Source organism: Pteropus vampyrus, unplaced genomic scaffold, assembly GCF_000151845.1.
Source record: "Pteropus vampyrus isolate Shadow unplaced genomic scaffold, Pvam_2.0 Scaffold598, whole genome shotgun sequence".
Classification (NCBI taxonomy): domain Eukaryota; kingdom Metazoa; phylum Chordata; class Mammalia; order Chiroptera; family Pteropodidae; genus Pteropus; species Pteropus vampyrus.
In genome coordinates this window covers 76,582-88,158 of record NW_011889379.1, presented here as the reverse complement: position 1 = coordinate 88,158, position 11,577 = coordinate 76,582, and the positions used below count along the sequence as shown (strand labels likewise).

The following is an 11,577-nucleotide window of genomic DNA, read 5'->3' as shown; positions in this document are numbered from 1 at the left end:
ACAAGCACTGGGCCATGCATGAGAAAGTTGGTAAGGATATCTGGGACACAGGAGAAGGAGAGAAAGGGTGAAAAAGAGCAGTCGATTGACAGAAGTTCTGTTTATACATCCTTTTTTAGGCATATGGAGCTAGGCGAAGCTGGGCTCCCGCCCACAGGCTGATGGGGTATTATCCAGAGTGAGTGGACTGACTGGTGGCCCTGGTACGCTTCTCTGGGTCAGCATCTCTCTAGCTTTCTGATGCCTCTGCTTGAAGTAAGGTACCCGCCCCTTCTCCTCCTTCTATCTGTCCTCAAGCTAAGGTGTGTGCAGAATTCCTAGCCCACACCTACAGGATCCTAAGGGATGCTTCCCAGACTTGGTATGGGAGGGAAGGTGTCGCATACCTCATCCTGGTTCCTCCTCTAACTCTCTGGACTCAGTCTCCCCCTCTGAACATGAGGGGGACTGGACCTGCTGACTTCTGGCCTCTTCCAGCTCTTACTATGGGTTTGTGAACTTGTGACAGGGAAACAAAGCTCTAAGAAATGGAAGGAGAGCAGGTTTCTGTCTGTCCAGCAGAGGGGAGCAGCTCCCCACAATCCAGCACTTAGGCAGCCAGAGGGGTGTACAAAGGCTTGTGCAGGCCTAGCCTTCAGAGGCCTGCAGAGCAGAGTTCTGAGCACGTGACCCTGCCCCCAGAGAGTGTGCACAGGGAAACCCTCCAAGCCCCTTCTCGGCCCTTACCTAAGGCATCTGGCCCCCTATGTCTCTCCTGCAGAGAGAGAAAGGGTCAATCACTAAATATTAGTGGGACTCTGGCTTTGGTAATTGGTGAGAAGGAGGGAGCTTATGTAAGCTAGTATAAAGACATACAAAACAAACAAAAGGCTCACCAAAGTTAGGATGGCAAGTTTCCAGCTGATTGGGACCTCAGATTCCCAGTTATGGTTTAAACTGTGTCCCCCCAAAAGATAAAGTCATCTCAAATTGTAACCTCATTTGGAAATGAAGTCAGTGCAGATGTAATTGGGTTCAAATGGAAGCAGGGTGGACCCTTAATCCAATATGACTGGTGTCTTTATAAGAAGAGGGAAATCTGGACATGGACACAGAGGGAAGACAGCCCATGAATACAGAGGCAGAGATGAGAGTCGTGCTGTCAGAAGCTGAGTGACACCCAGGACTGCCAGAGCTGCATAGAGCCTCTCCTAAAAGCTTCGGCGGGAGCCCGGCTCTGCCAACACAGAGTTTTGGACTTCATCCTCCAGAACCGTGAGACAATACACTTCTGTTGTTTAAGCCGCCCAGTTTGGGGTACTTCGCTATGGCAGCCCTAGGAAACTAACACGCTTGTCCTCCCACCCCGGGCCCCGCCGTCCACAGCAGGGGTGGCCCATTGACTCAGTCCCATCACTGCAGCAGGTTTGTTCAGATTGCACAGCGTTTGTTGTTGCTGCTGTGGGCTTTAATTAGCAGGGCCACGCCTACCAATGCCTCGCCTGGCTCTTTGTGCATTTAAGCCTTGGTCCCTGCTCCATGCTTCCCTGGCGGGGCTCGTTCAAGATGGCTGATGAAGTGCCAAACACTAGGCTCACTTCTCAGGCAGGGAGGATGGGGAAGAGGGAACTGTCACCTTCCTCAGGAGTCCTCCCAGAAGCCCGACGCAACAGTTCCTGCTGACATCTCGTTGACCAGAACTGGGTCATACAGTGTGGTGGTAAATTTTAGGTGTCACCTTGACAGTATTCAGGTCTTTGTTACAGCACATCTGATTGTTCCTGGGAATGAATTTTTAGATGAGATTAACATTTAAATCAGTAGACTCTGAATGAAGTAAACCTCTAGAGTATGGGTGAGCCTCATCCAGGCAGTCGAAAGCCTCTGGGAAGAGACTGAGGTCCTCTGAGAATTTAGCCTTCAGGCCATAGTCTGGAAACCCCTGTCTTAGGGTAGCGGCTGACAAGGAGATAGAAAGGCCAGTGTAGGACGGGAAGAAAAACTGTTGTGACAGCTAAGGGAATACTCCTCACAAAAGAGGAGCCCTTTAAATCTTCCAGGGATAGAAAAAAGGAAATTTCTTTGATCTTACTCACCTATTTACCTGACTAGGAGACAGGGGCAGAAAGGTCAGTGTAGCTGGAAAGGTTGTCTTGGCCACCTCAGGGTTGGCCCTGCGTCCCTCCTGCTGGATTCTGCAGATCCTGCTGGCTAGGTGCCAAAAGGCCATCAGCTCACTGTGATTTGCTCCTCCTAGAAACGGCAGGCAGATAAATCTCTCTCAGCACCATGGCAACCAGATTCTTCTCTATAGCAGGGGAATCAGGGAGAACACCCCTACAGGCACTGATCCATTAGAGTATACTGAGCTCCTTTCAAGGCCAGGCCCTGTGCTGAGTGCTTGGAACACAAAGATGTATAAACCCAAGTCCGTGCTTTAAAGGGGGCCACGGGCTGAAGGAGGGGACGGGCATGCAAGGCCAACAGCATGATACATGATCCAAGGAAGGACACACCACGTGCTGCAGCAGCAGCAGCTCCTCCTCTCTGGGATCTAGGACCTGACCTGCTGGACCTCTCCGAAGAGCAGAGCTTGAGCTGAATTTTGGAGATTCAGTCAGACCTGGTCAAAAAGGATGACCTGGGGAAGCTTGAGAGCCATAGCACATTTGGGGAACGACAAGTATGGCCTGAGCCCAGGGCTCTCGAGGTTGCTGGAGGTGGACAGGGAGAGGCCCACGGGTGCTAAAACCAGAGCACTCTGCAGTCACTGCTCTCGCTGGGGTGCACCACAACTGAGTGCTCAACCCAGGGTCCGTTTTCCAGCCCATTTGTTTACCCCCTTCTCTTAAAAGATCCTGTCTTGACATCAGGATGATCATGACAGCATGGTACCACCAACTCCTGTTTCTTCTGTAGTTCTGCCTGCCCTTTCTCATGCCTTATTTACTTCCCCACTTCTTTAAATTCTAACCATCTTCTCAGGCTATGCTCTCTTTAGGTATTTTAGAGGCGGACCACGTGACTCTCCATTTCTCTTTGTATATTGGTTTCAATTTCTCCTACCACAGGTGAGCCCTCCTATACAAGTCTGGGAATGAAGCTGCAAGAACCCCAGCATAGTAACCCCCATGGGGATTCCCACATCCATCTATAGGTCAGTATCTCTCATATCCCTCTATCAGGATTCTGATTGACATTAGTTGGGTCACGTGCCTGCCCTGGGACCCATTGCAATTACTAAAGTGATGGGCAATATGGTATATGATGAGGGCAATGAGGTTCCATGATTGGCCCCATCAAAGTCACTTTGAATTACAGAAAGCCAGTTCCCAAAGGCATGTGTGTCAGTCATGGTCTCAATCGGGAGATAAAAATTACACAATGTTAACAGGGAAAATTTAATATTAATAATTATTAACTGATAACAGAGGGTTAACCACTAAGGGGTAAAGAGAACTGTAAAGAATACAGGATGAAGGATAAACAAAACATGGTATATACATACAATGGACTATTTATCCCACCGAAGAAAGAAAGGAAATTCTGACACATGCAACAACATGGATGAACCTTGAAAACATTTGCTAAGTGAAATGAGCTAAATACAATAGGACGAATATTATACAATTCTACTTTTACGAAATATCTGGATAAGGCAAATTCATGGAGACAAAGTTTCAGTTTGGGATGATGGAAAAGTTCTGAAAATGGATGATGGTGATGGTTATCCAACATCGTGAATGTACTTAATGGCACTGATTGCACTTAAAAATAGTTAAAATGGTAAATTTTATTTATGTACATTTTACCACAATAGGAAAAATAGAGAATTACAGGGGCAGTGGGTTTAGGAGGTAGGTACTAGCTCTAGGACTGAAGCCGAGTCACCAAGGAAGTCACCATGCGGGAAAAGGCCTTCTCCAAGGCTGAGAGGCAATTCAGAGGGGCAGAGGTCATTCCAGTCTGAGATTTGCTGTTAAATTTAATTTGGGTCACCACTGCATTGGTTTGGTTAAGGCATGGGACCATGTCACCGGCTCACTGCAGCTTAATTGCCGTGCTTGGCACGACCCAGGACCCGCTGGGCATCAGGAGGAGCATCTGAATTTGTACCAATCAGACAGAAACAAGGCTGTACCATCCGGGTGTCTGGACAGTATGCGGGGTGCTGGGAGACATCTTCAGGGGCTGCTGTCACCAGAAGCAGGCACAGAAGAATACTTCAGAAGTAGCCATGTTCTCGTGAATCTTCCTATTTTCACTGCATGTAAACAAGGATGACAAACCCCACAGAAGGCAGATTGCAGCAATAGTGCTTCCTGACCCCGGCAGACTGTGCGACTGTGGCCAGTCTAGTGAACAAGGCACCGTGATTGCACCCCTGCCCCGCCACTTGACTCCTCCAAGGTCCGAGGTGCTGGGTTCTCGCTCTTCCTCCGCCACCACAAAAGTGGCGCATCCCATCCAGTGTCTGTACCGTCACCTTTCCTTCAGTCATCCCCACGACATGCCCAGACCTTCTGTCCAGAAGGGTCATGTACAGGAGCGACAAGGGCATTTTTACAAAATTAGATGAGCTACAGTCCTGGTGTGTGGGGGCGGGGGAGAGGGGGGTGCTTCAGCAGGATTCAGGGAGCAGGGCTTTCAACCACGTGACCATTATCTTTTGATCTAGGACCATCTCAAGCCAACAGGAAAATCCAGGGGACAGAACCAGAATCGACTTTGAATTTCTTTGGTCCCTTTTTGGCTGGGCTGCCACCCAAAGGGCACGCAACATCAGCCGGGCCTGATGTTGCTTTTAATGGAAAGAAGCATCATGCCCAAGAATGGCCAGGGTAGAATCTCAAATTTTCAAAATAGGCTTATATAGCTCACCGCCCCTTTTGTTACCTAAGAAGCAACCAAGAGCTGACCCTTGTCTAGGCATGGCCACATCCAGTGGCTGTGTTAGTCTGCTCAGGCGCCCTAACAAAATCCCACAGGCTTAAACAACTGAAATTTACTTTCGCACAATTCTGGAGGCTGGAAGTCCATGTTCAAGGTGCCCTCAATTCAGTTGCAGGGGAGAGCCCTCTTCCTGGCTTATAGCCAGCTGCCTTCTGTGTCCCGATTGGGCCTTTTCTCTCTTTGTTTGTCTCTGTCTCTCTATCTGTGTGTGTGTGTGTGTGTGTGTGTGTGTGTGTGTGTGTGTGTGCGCGCGCGCGCGTGTGCACGCATGCACATGCACTCCTGGTGTCTCTTCTTCTCCTTATAGGGACACCAGTCCTATTGGATCAGGGCCCCATCCTTCTGACCTCATTTAACCTTAACTACCTTCCTGAAGGCCCTGTCTCTCAATACAGTCACACTGGGCGGGTAGGGTTTCAATCTATGATTGTGGGGGGAGCACAATTCAGTCCATAACAATGACCAAGCTAAAGAGGAGGTGACAAGGTAAGGTTATAAATCTTTGTAAATTAATTTTTGAGGAGGCTGTTCCAATGCTGTGTCATAGCAGATATCTGTTGATGGGAGGGAACATGAGCAGTCCATGTAATACCTTGACTGTGGGCCCCTCTGTTGGGTGGCCTTTGCCTTTTTGACGGTAGATGGTCCGGAAAGCTGAAAACAAGACAAACTTTTCTTTCAAGAGCCCTAAGGGCCTGGCCAGTGTCGGGAATGGAGTTCCCATATTCCTAGTCCCTAACAGTGCCTGCTTAGTAGATTAATAAACGTTAGGTGTCTTTGCCTATCTAATTCTTTTAAACCCTTCTATTTCCTTCTTTTAAACCCTTCTATTTCCATTGCATTTTGCTGACTCTTTGGCATTCCTGCCCTCTATATCCTTACAATATTTGCAGCAGTGTTTTTTTTTACCTTGGACGACTTTCTATTTTCCTTTCCTTTCCTTTCTTTTCCTACAGTTTTTCCTTTGCTCTTTCTTCGTAGAAGCAAGCATCTCATGAAGTTTTTAAACGCCCAGCAATTGTCCGGTTATAACTTTTGCCTCCTTCTCCACAGCAGCAGTGGCACTTTCCCGGTGAGGATTCTGCATCTGCCGCTCGCTTCGCCTGTCCCTTTCCTCTGCTTAGAGAGATTCTCGGCGATTTCTTTACGATGACTCATCCGAATGAGTGGAATTTTTCCTGGACCAGCTCTTTGCCGGAGCATCTTGTGGGAGAGGTCAGGGCAGTGTTCCCTGTTAGCTGGAATTTTCCTCATGACCCGGGGTTTGAGATGTGAGTTCCATCAGCCTTCGCTTCTCAGCGTAGGCGCTGCTCTGCCTGCGCATGTTTGGCAACTCAGAGATACTGGCCTCTGCGGAGGAGATTGGCATAATTTAATTTTCACTTGTTTTTTTCATTTGTCGCCTAAATGATGAGAGTGGAAGTTTGTGTCCCCGTGCCGGGGGCAGAGACAGAGGGTAGAAAGACAGAGCATCTGCGCCTCAGTCTCATAAGGACCAGGTCTGAGCAGCCCAGAGAGAGGAGCTGTGGCCAGCAGAGACAGCTCTTCTGCTTCGGGTCCCCAAGACCAGGTGAGGTGCCACAGCATGGCAGAGAAGGCGAGCGCTTCTCCCTACTCCTGCCGGGAGTGGGGCTCCGAGGGAACAGCCCTGCTGAAATCGCGTCAACTGAAATCTTAGGTTACAATGGACAGAAAGCAGCTGACCAACATGTGGAACCACCGGCTTTCCCTTCTCCTTCTACCTTACACATGTATCTGATGCGAACATCAAGGACAAGGCCACTGTCACCACATCTCACCACCCTCGCCACCGCCACCTGGGCCCTGGATCCCAGACTGGCCTAGAACCTTTTAAGACCCAGTTAGGAGTCTAAATGTTTGACGTCTTAATCAGCGAAGAATCTAGTGTGGATCACAGAGTCAGAGGAGAAATCGAGTATCAGACCCTGTAGAGATGGGGCTGCCCCGGACTTTCCGTATCTCTCGGGGGCTCTATCTCAGATTCAGATTCCCCAGAATGAGAGAGTCTCATGTCTATCAGTCACATCAGGAAAGAACTAAAATATGTCAGCTGCCAAAAGCTAACATTCTCTATTTGCTTTTGCTTTTCTAGAAGAAGTGGCGGAGCAGTACTGTGCTTGGGCTCATCCTCCTTAGAGAACGCCTGCCCGTTTCATGCAGAGTGAAGATCAAAGGAACCAAATGACAGCAGCAGCCAACTGAGATCATCAGTCGCCCTATACTTTTGACCATGGTAAAAGCCAACCACCCTCTCCACCATGACTTTTAAGTGAAAATATGATGCATCTCTGGAAAGGTCTATTTCCTTTTATAATCTCTTTATATACTTTAGGTTATCCTGGTCCTTGGGTCTTTGTTTAGCTACTAAAAATATCTGATCTCAGCTCGACCACCCCATCCATATCCTCTTCCTGGCATGAGTTGTGTGGAGCTCAAGTGAAATGCTTTCTGGAAACCTGCCTGGGACCAACTCAGTAGTCTGGGAGGAATTCTGAAGGGGAGAATTTGGAGAGGACGAAATTTGGAGAGGATTCAATTAAATTGGTAAAAGGATTAGAAATTGGACCTAGGTAAGAGAAAAAAAATCCACAGAGAAGAAAAAGATGTTTCATTACAGAGAAATTAAAACCGAAAGTAATTACCATTGAGACTTTGTTCCGGAAAGGAAGGTGATATGATATATGACTACCTTCCTGCTGTCAAATGGTGTATTTAAGGTTAAAGGTACCAAAATAGATAAGACATAGGCCTTGCCTCCAGAGCTCACTGAGCAATGGAGAAAGTATTTGAATGTTTCAGAGGACCCATCAGGAACTGAGGTCAACAATCTATTATATTTTAATTGCCTTTTTTTCTTTATTATGAAAACATTGCATGCTTATTGAAGAGAATCTGGAAAGCAAAGAAGAAATTAAAAAATCATCTTTGATCCTGCCACCAAAAATAACCACTGTTAATATGTTTATCTGTTTTTGGAAATATGTATGGTTATACTAACAAGCACTAACATTGATGAAATACATTCCACGTGCCAGGGACTGTGCTAGACTCTCAATCTGAACATCAGCCCTGTGAAGTGGGTACCATCATTGTCCCCATTTTACGGATGAGGAAACAGAGGCTTTGAGGTTAATTGCCCAGTCTTAGAGCTGAGACTGGCAGAGGTACAACTCATCCTAGATCTGTCTTATTCCCAAGCTCTTGACTAGATCAGGGACCAGAAGGACCCAGCATCAGGACTTTGTCTTTACAGAGGCAAGGCAATTCTGAATACAGCCCTATGGCTGGGACTCAGAATTGGCTTTTAGGGGACTAACGTTTGATCCCTTTGAAGAGACAGGGGCTAAATGAGCTCTATCCATCAAAAACAAAAAGAGAAACAAAACGAAAACAAAAGCACAAAAACTTGGTCTTTTGTGGAACTCTGTAATAGTAATACAAAGGGAAGAAAAGACATCTTTATCACTCCGGGCAGAGGGCTCGATGAATTGAAGACTGTGCCTGCTACTGTCGTGTTGTCACTTGGTGAAAATGATGGTGTGGACACTGTGTCCAGCAAGACCAGCCCTGAGAGACAGACACTGCCTGGGATGGAGGAGAAATATTTGGAGAGAAATTTGCAGGACTTTAAAAGTCTTGCATCTGCAGGTAGGGACGAGAGTTATAATTGCTCCTGTGACACCCTAACTCTCCCCGCATCTTGATAAGGCTTGGAGAAACTCACGTATGTTTTCTTATACTTAAAAAATGTTTCTTCTATACTTTATTACAATGAAATTACCTCTGATGTTCTCCCACCTTAAATACTTAGTAGATGTACTAGGTAATTTTTAGGAGTCAGTTGAATGACATCTAACATCAAGCAAAGGGCACAGAGTAAATAATCAAAAAGTGCCGTCTGTTGGGTTTATCCATTGCACTTTGCCTGAGATGAGAGGCCTCCTGCCCACGCACTCACGCGTGTTGACTACTTGGCTTCATTCTCTTTGTCATTCCCTGTTCTAACATCACATAGAGAATCGTGATCGTCGTTTTCCATGGAGATGAAAAGTCCCATTAGGGATGTCTGTGGGACTACATAGATGCTGGAGAATACGAGTACTTAATCTCATGTTCAAGGATGGACTTCAAGGAGTCTGTATACCCTAAAATATTAGGCAAGATGGAATTTGTCCAAAAATGGGTGCTTTCTCCTGGGGAGAGGGTCAAGAGCTTTCATCAGCTTTGAAAATGGTCCATACCCAAAGAGAAGGTTCAAAGTCATTGCCTGGGGCCCTTTACAGGTCTTTCACATCATGGGGTTCTCTAACATTGATGGACAGCAAATACACTGTTATTATTCATTATTATTAAAATAATCGACTTTAAAAACTGATATGAAATAGCTCAGTTTTAAATAAATGTTTTGATTTACACAGCCTTGACTGTGTAATTACAAGAATAGATAAGACACAGGCCTTGCCCTTGTAATCACCCTTGTAATGAAGGGTTCACCCTGGACACGGGTCAGACAGGCATTCGTCCTTTCGTCCTTTAGACCTGCAGACTCAACGAAAAAGAATTAAGGGCTGGGTGAGAGGGCACTAGGCAACAATATGGGGGGTCCCATGTTCTGAGCTTGTCACGACCCGTCATAGCTTGGTGGCTTCGGATACTTAATCTGGCCCTCGATTTCCTTACTTGAATAGTAAAAGTGTTAGGATGATATAATTTTAAAGTTCTTTTACATTATTAAAACTCGACGATTCAAGAGGACAGTTTTTAAACTTTTTAAACTTTAAACCCTGTTCTAGGTTTCTGAAAATCCTCTTGGACTGCTCCAAAGATCTGATTTAAATGTAAAGTCCTAGGGGGTCTATCCTGTCCCAGAATAATCACATGAGTCATTAACTTGACAGTGGAAAGGTAAGTAATACTCTTAAAAGAAGCTTTTTGCCAAAAAGCTGTGTTTAGATTGAATTTGGGCCACCTACAGAGAATTCCTATTGATTTAAGTTAAATCTAAAATTAGGAGCCCCATGTCTTTCCTTTCTGACTGAATTTCTGATGGATAATCAATTAGCAGAAGCTCCTCATTTAGCATTTTGCATTTTTTTGCCTCCCCAGCCTGCTACACATCTGATGAAAGAAAACACTTACTGATTATTGGGATTACATGACGTTCTAGAAAAAGCAAAATTAACCTATGGTGGAAAAATCAGAAGAGTAGGGGTTACCTTTGGGAGGAAGGGGAGGCCGGGGCTCAGCTGTTTCACTTCGGGGTGATCTGGGTTATTCTGCACATTTGTCAAAACTTAGTGGAGGCCCACTCGTCTGGTTGGTTTTTTTTTCCATTTCACTGAAAATTTAAATTTTACATTTAAAATTTTTGAACACACAAAATGGAATCTTATCCAGCCTTAAAAAATGACGGAAACCCTGTCACTTGCTACAATGGGTATGGATGAGCCTTGAGAACATTCTGCTAAGTGAAAAAAGCCCGTCACGAAAGGACAAATACTGTATAATTCTACTTACATGAGGTTTGAGTAATCAAAGTCATAGAGACAGAAAGCAGAAGCATGGCTGCCATGGGGGCCACAGGTGATGGGGAGATGTTTAATGGCATGGAGTTGCAGGTTTGCGAGATGAAATAGTTCTGGAGATGGGTTGCACAGTGTGACCGCACCCAACGCTACTGAACTGCGTACTTAAAAATGGTTACGATGATAAATTTTATGTGAGAGGGTTTTTTTTTACCACAATAAAAAAAAGAAAAGAAAATATTTGAAGAAATAGCCAACTCAAGTAATGATATGCGTGATGAAGTATTTAGTTGGGGAGTGTACCGAAGTCTGCAATTTAATTTAGAATGCTTCAAAGAAGTAACATGGTGAACCATACCTTCCCCAGAATGGCCAAAATTAGAAGAACTGACAATATCATGGATGCATGGTGAATTGATGTGATTTATCAAGTGCAAAGGTGGTAGAATATAGATCACAGTCAACTTCTTTCATCTTTGCTATGTACTTAAAAATTTCTGAAATAAAATATTAGGGAAAATTTTTTAAAAATTACTGGGGAACAAGTTGGCAATTTACATGAAGAACTCCTTGACCTCTGTTTTCTAAGTTCACTGGTTTCTTTAATAATATACTTAATATACAAATTAAAACCACAATAATCCACAACCATACCTTCCCCAGAATGGCCAAAATTAGAAGAACTGATAATATCAAGTATTGATGCGACTGTGGCTCAAAAAGAATGTTCATGTATTGCTGGGCGGGGGGGAATTGGTACCATGGTTTTGGAAAACTGGCAGTATCTTCTACAGACAGAAAGTAGAACGCTGTTACACAACCATGTGAATGGATTTAATGCAACTGAACTATACCTTAAAAAATGGCGAGGATAGTAAAGTTTGGGTATTTTACCACAATTTAAAAAAATATTTAAAGCAGCAATATTTATGTAATTCAAATTGTATCTCTGTACACAGATTTGGCTAGAAGCACCTCCCTTTGTCTTCCTTGCACCCAACCCACTGGGGTTTGCTTTGCATAAAGGGGAACAAACCTTATAGTCTCCCTTCTTAAGCTGGTCTGGTGGGAAGACGCAGCTGGGCCTAAAAATGTGAAC

At 45.3% G+C, this 11,577-nt stretch overlaps 3 long non-coding RNA genes across 6 annotated transcripts in view; 1 reads left to right on the top strand and 2 right to left on the bottom strand.

Moving 5' to 3' along the window:
* The window catches only part of LOC111733640, a 16,819-nt gene extending 5,267 nt beyond the window's left edge, over nucleotides 1-11,552 (top strand). For 2 of the 3 annotated variants that reach the window (XR_002778063.1, XR_002778065.1), the window contains exons 3-5: nucleotides 3,051-3,136; nucleotides 7,046-8,601; nucleotides 9,747-11,552. This is a non-coding gene — a long non-coding RNA (uncharacterized LOC111733640). The remainder of the gene's footprint in view (nucleotides 1-3,050; nucleotides 3,137-7,045; nucleotides 8,602-9,746) is intronic. The other variant, XR_002778064.1, reaches the window with a different exon arrangement.
* The window catches only part of LOC105308614, a 32,454-nt gene that overhangs the window by 1,727 nt on the left and 19,150 nt on the right, over nucleotides 1-11,577 (bottom strand). The window contains exons 4-5 of one of the 2 annotated variants that reach the window (XR_897318.2): nucleotides 2,076-2,232; nucleotides 912-1,760 (exon numbers count right to left, since the gene is read on the bottom strand). This is a non-coding gene — a long non-coding RNA (uncharacterized LOC105308614). Of the gene's footprint in view, nucleotides 1-6; nucleotides 1,761-2,075; nucleotides 2,233-11,577 lie in introns of those variants that run through there. The other variant, XR_897317.2, reaches the window with a different exon arrangement.
* On the bottom strand, nucleotides 8,473-10,183 carry LOC111733641. Its single transcript, XR_002778067.1, has 3 exons — nucleotides 10,170-10,183; nucleotides 9,428-9,492; nucleotides 8,473-8,538 (listed from the first exon to the last, which is right to left on the bottom strand). It is a non-coding gene; the product is annotated as an uncharacterized LOC111733641 (long non-coding RNA).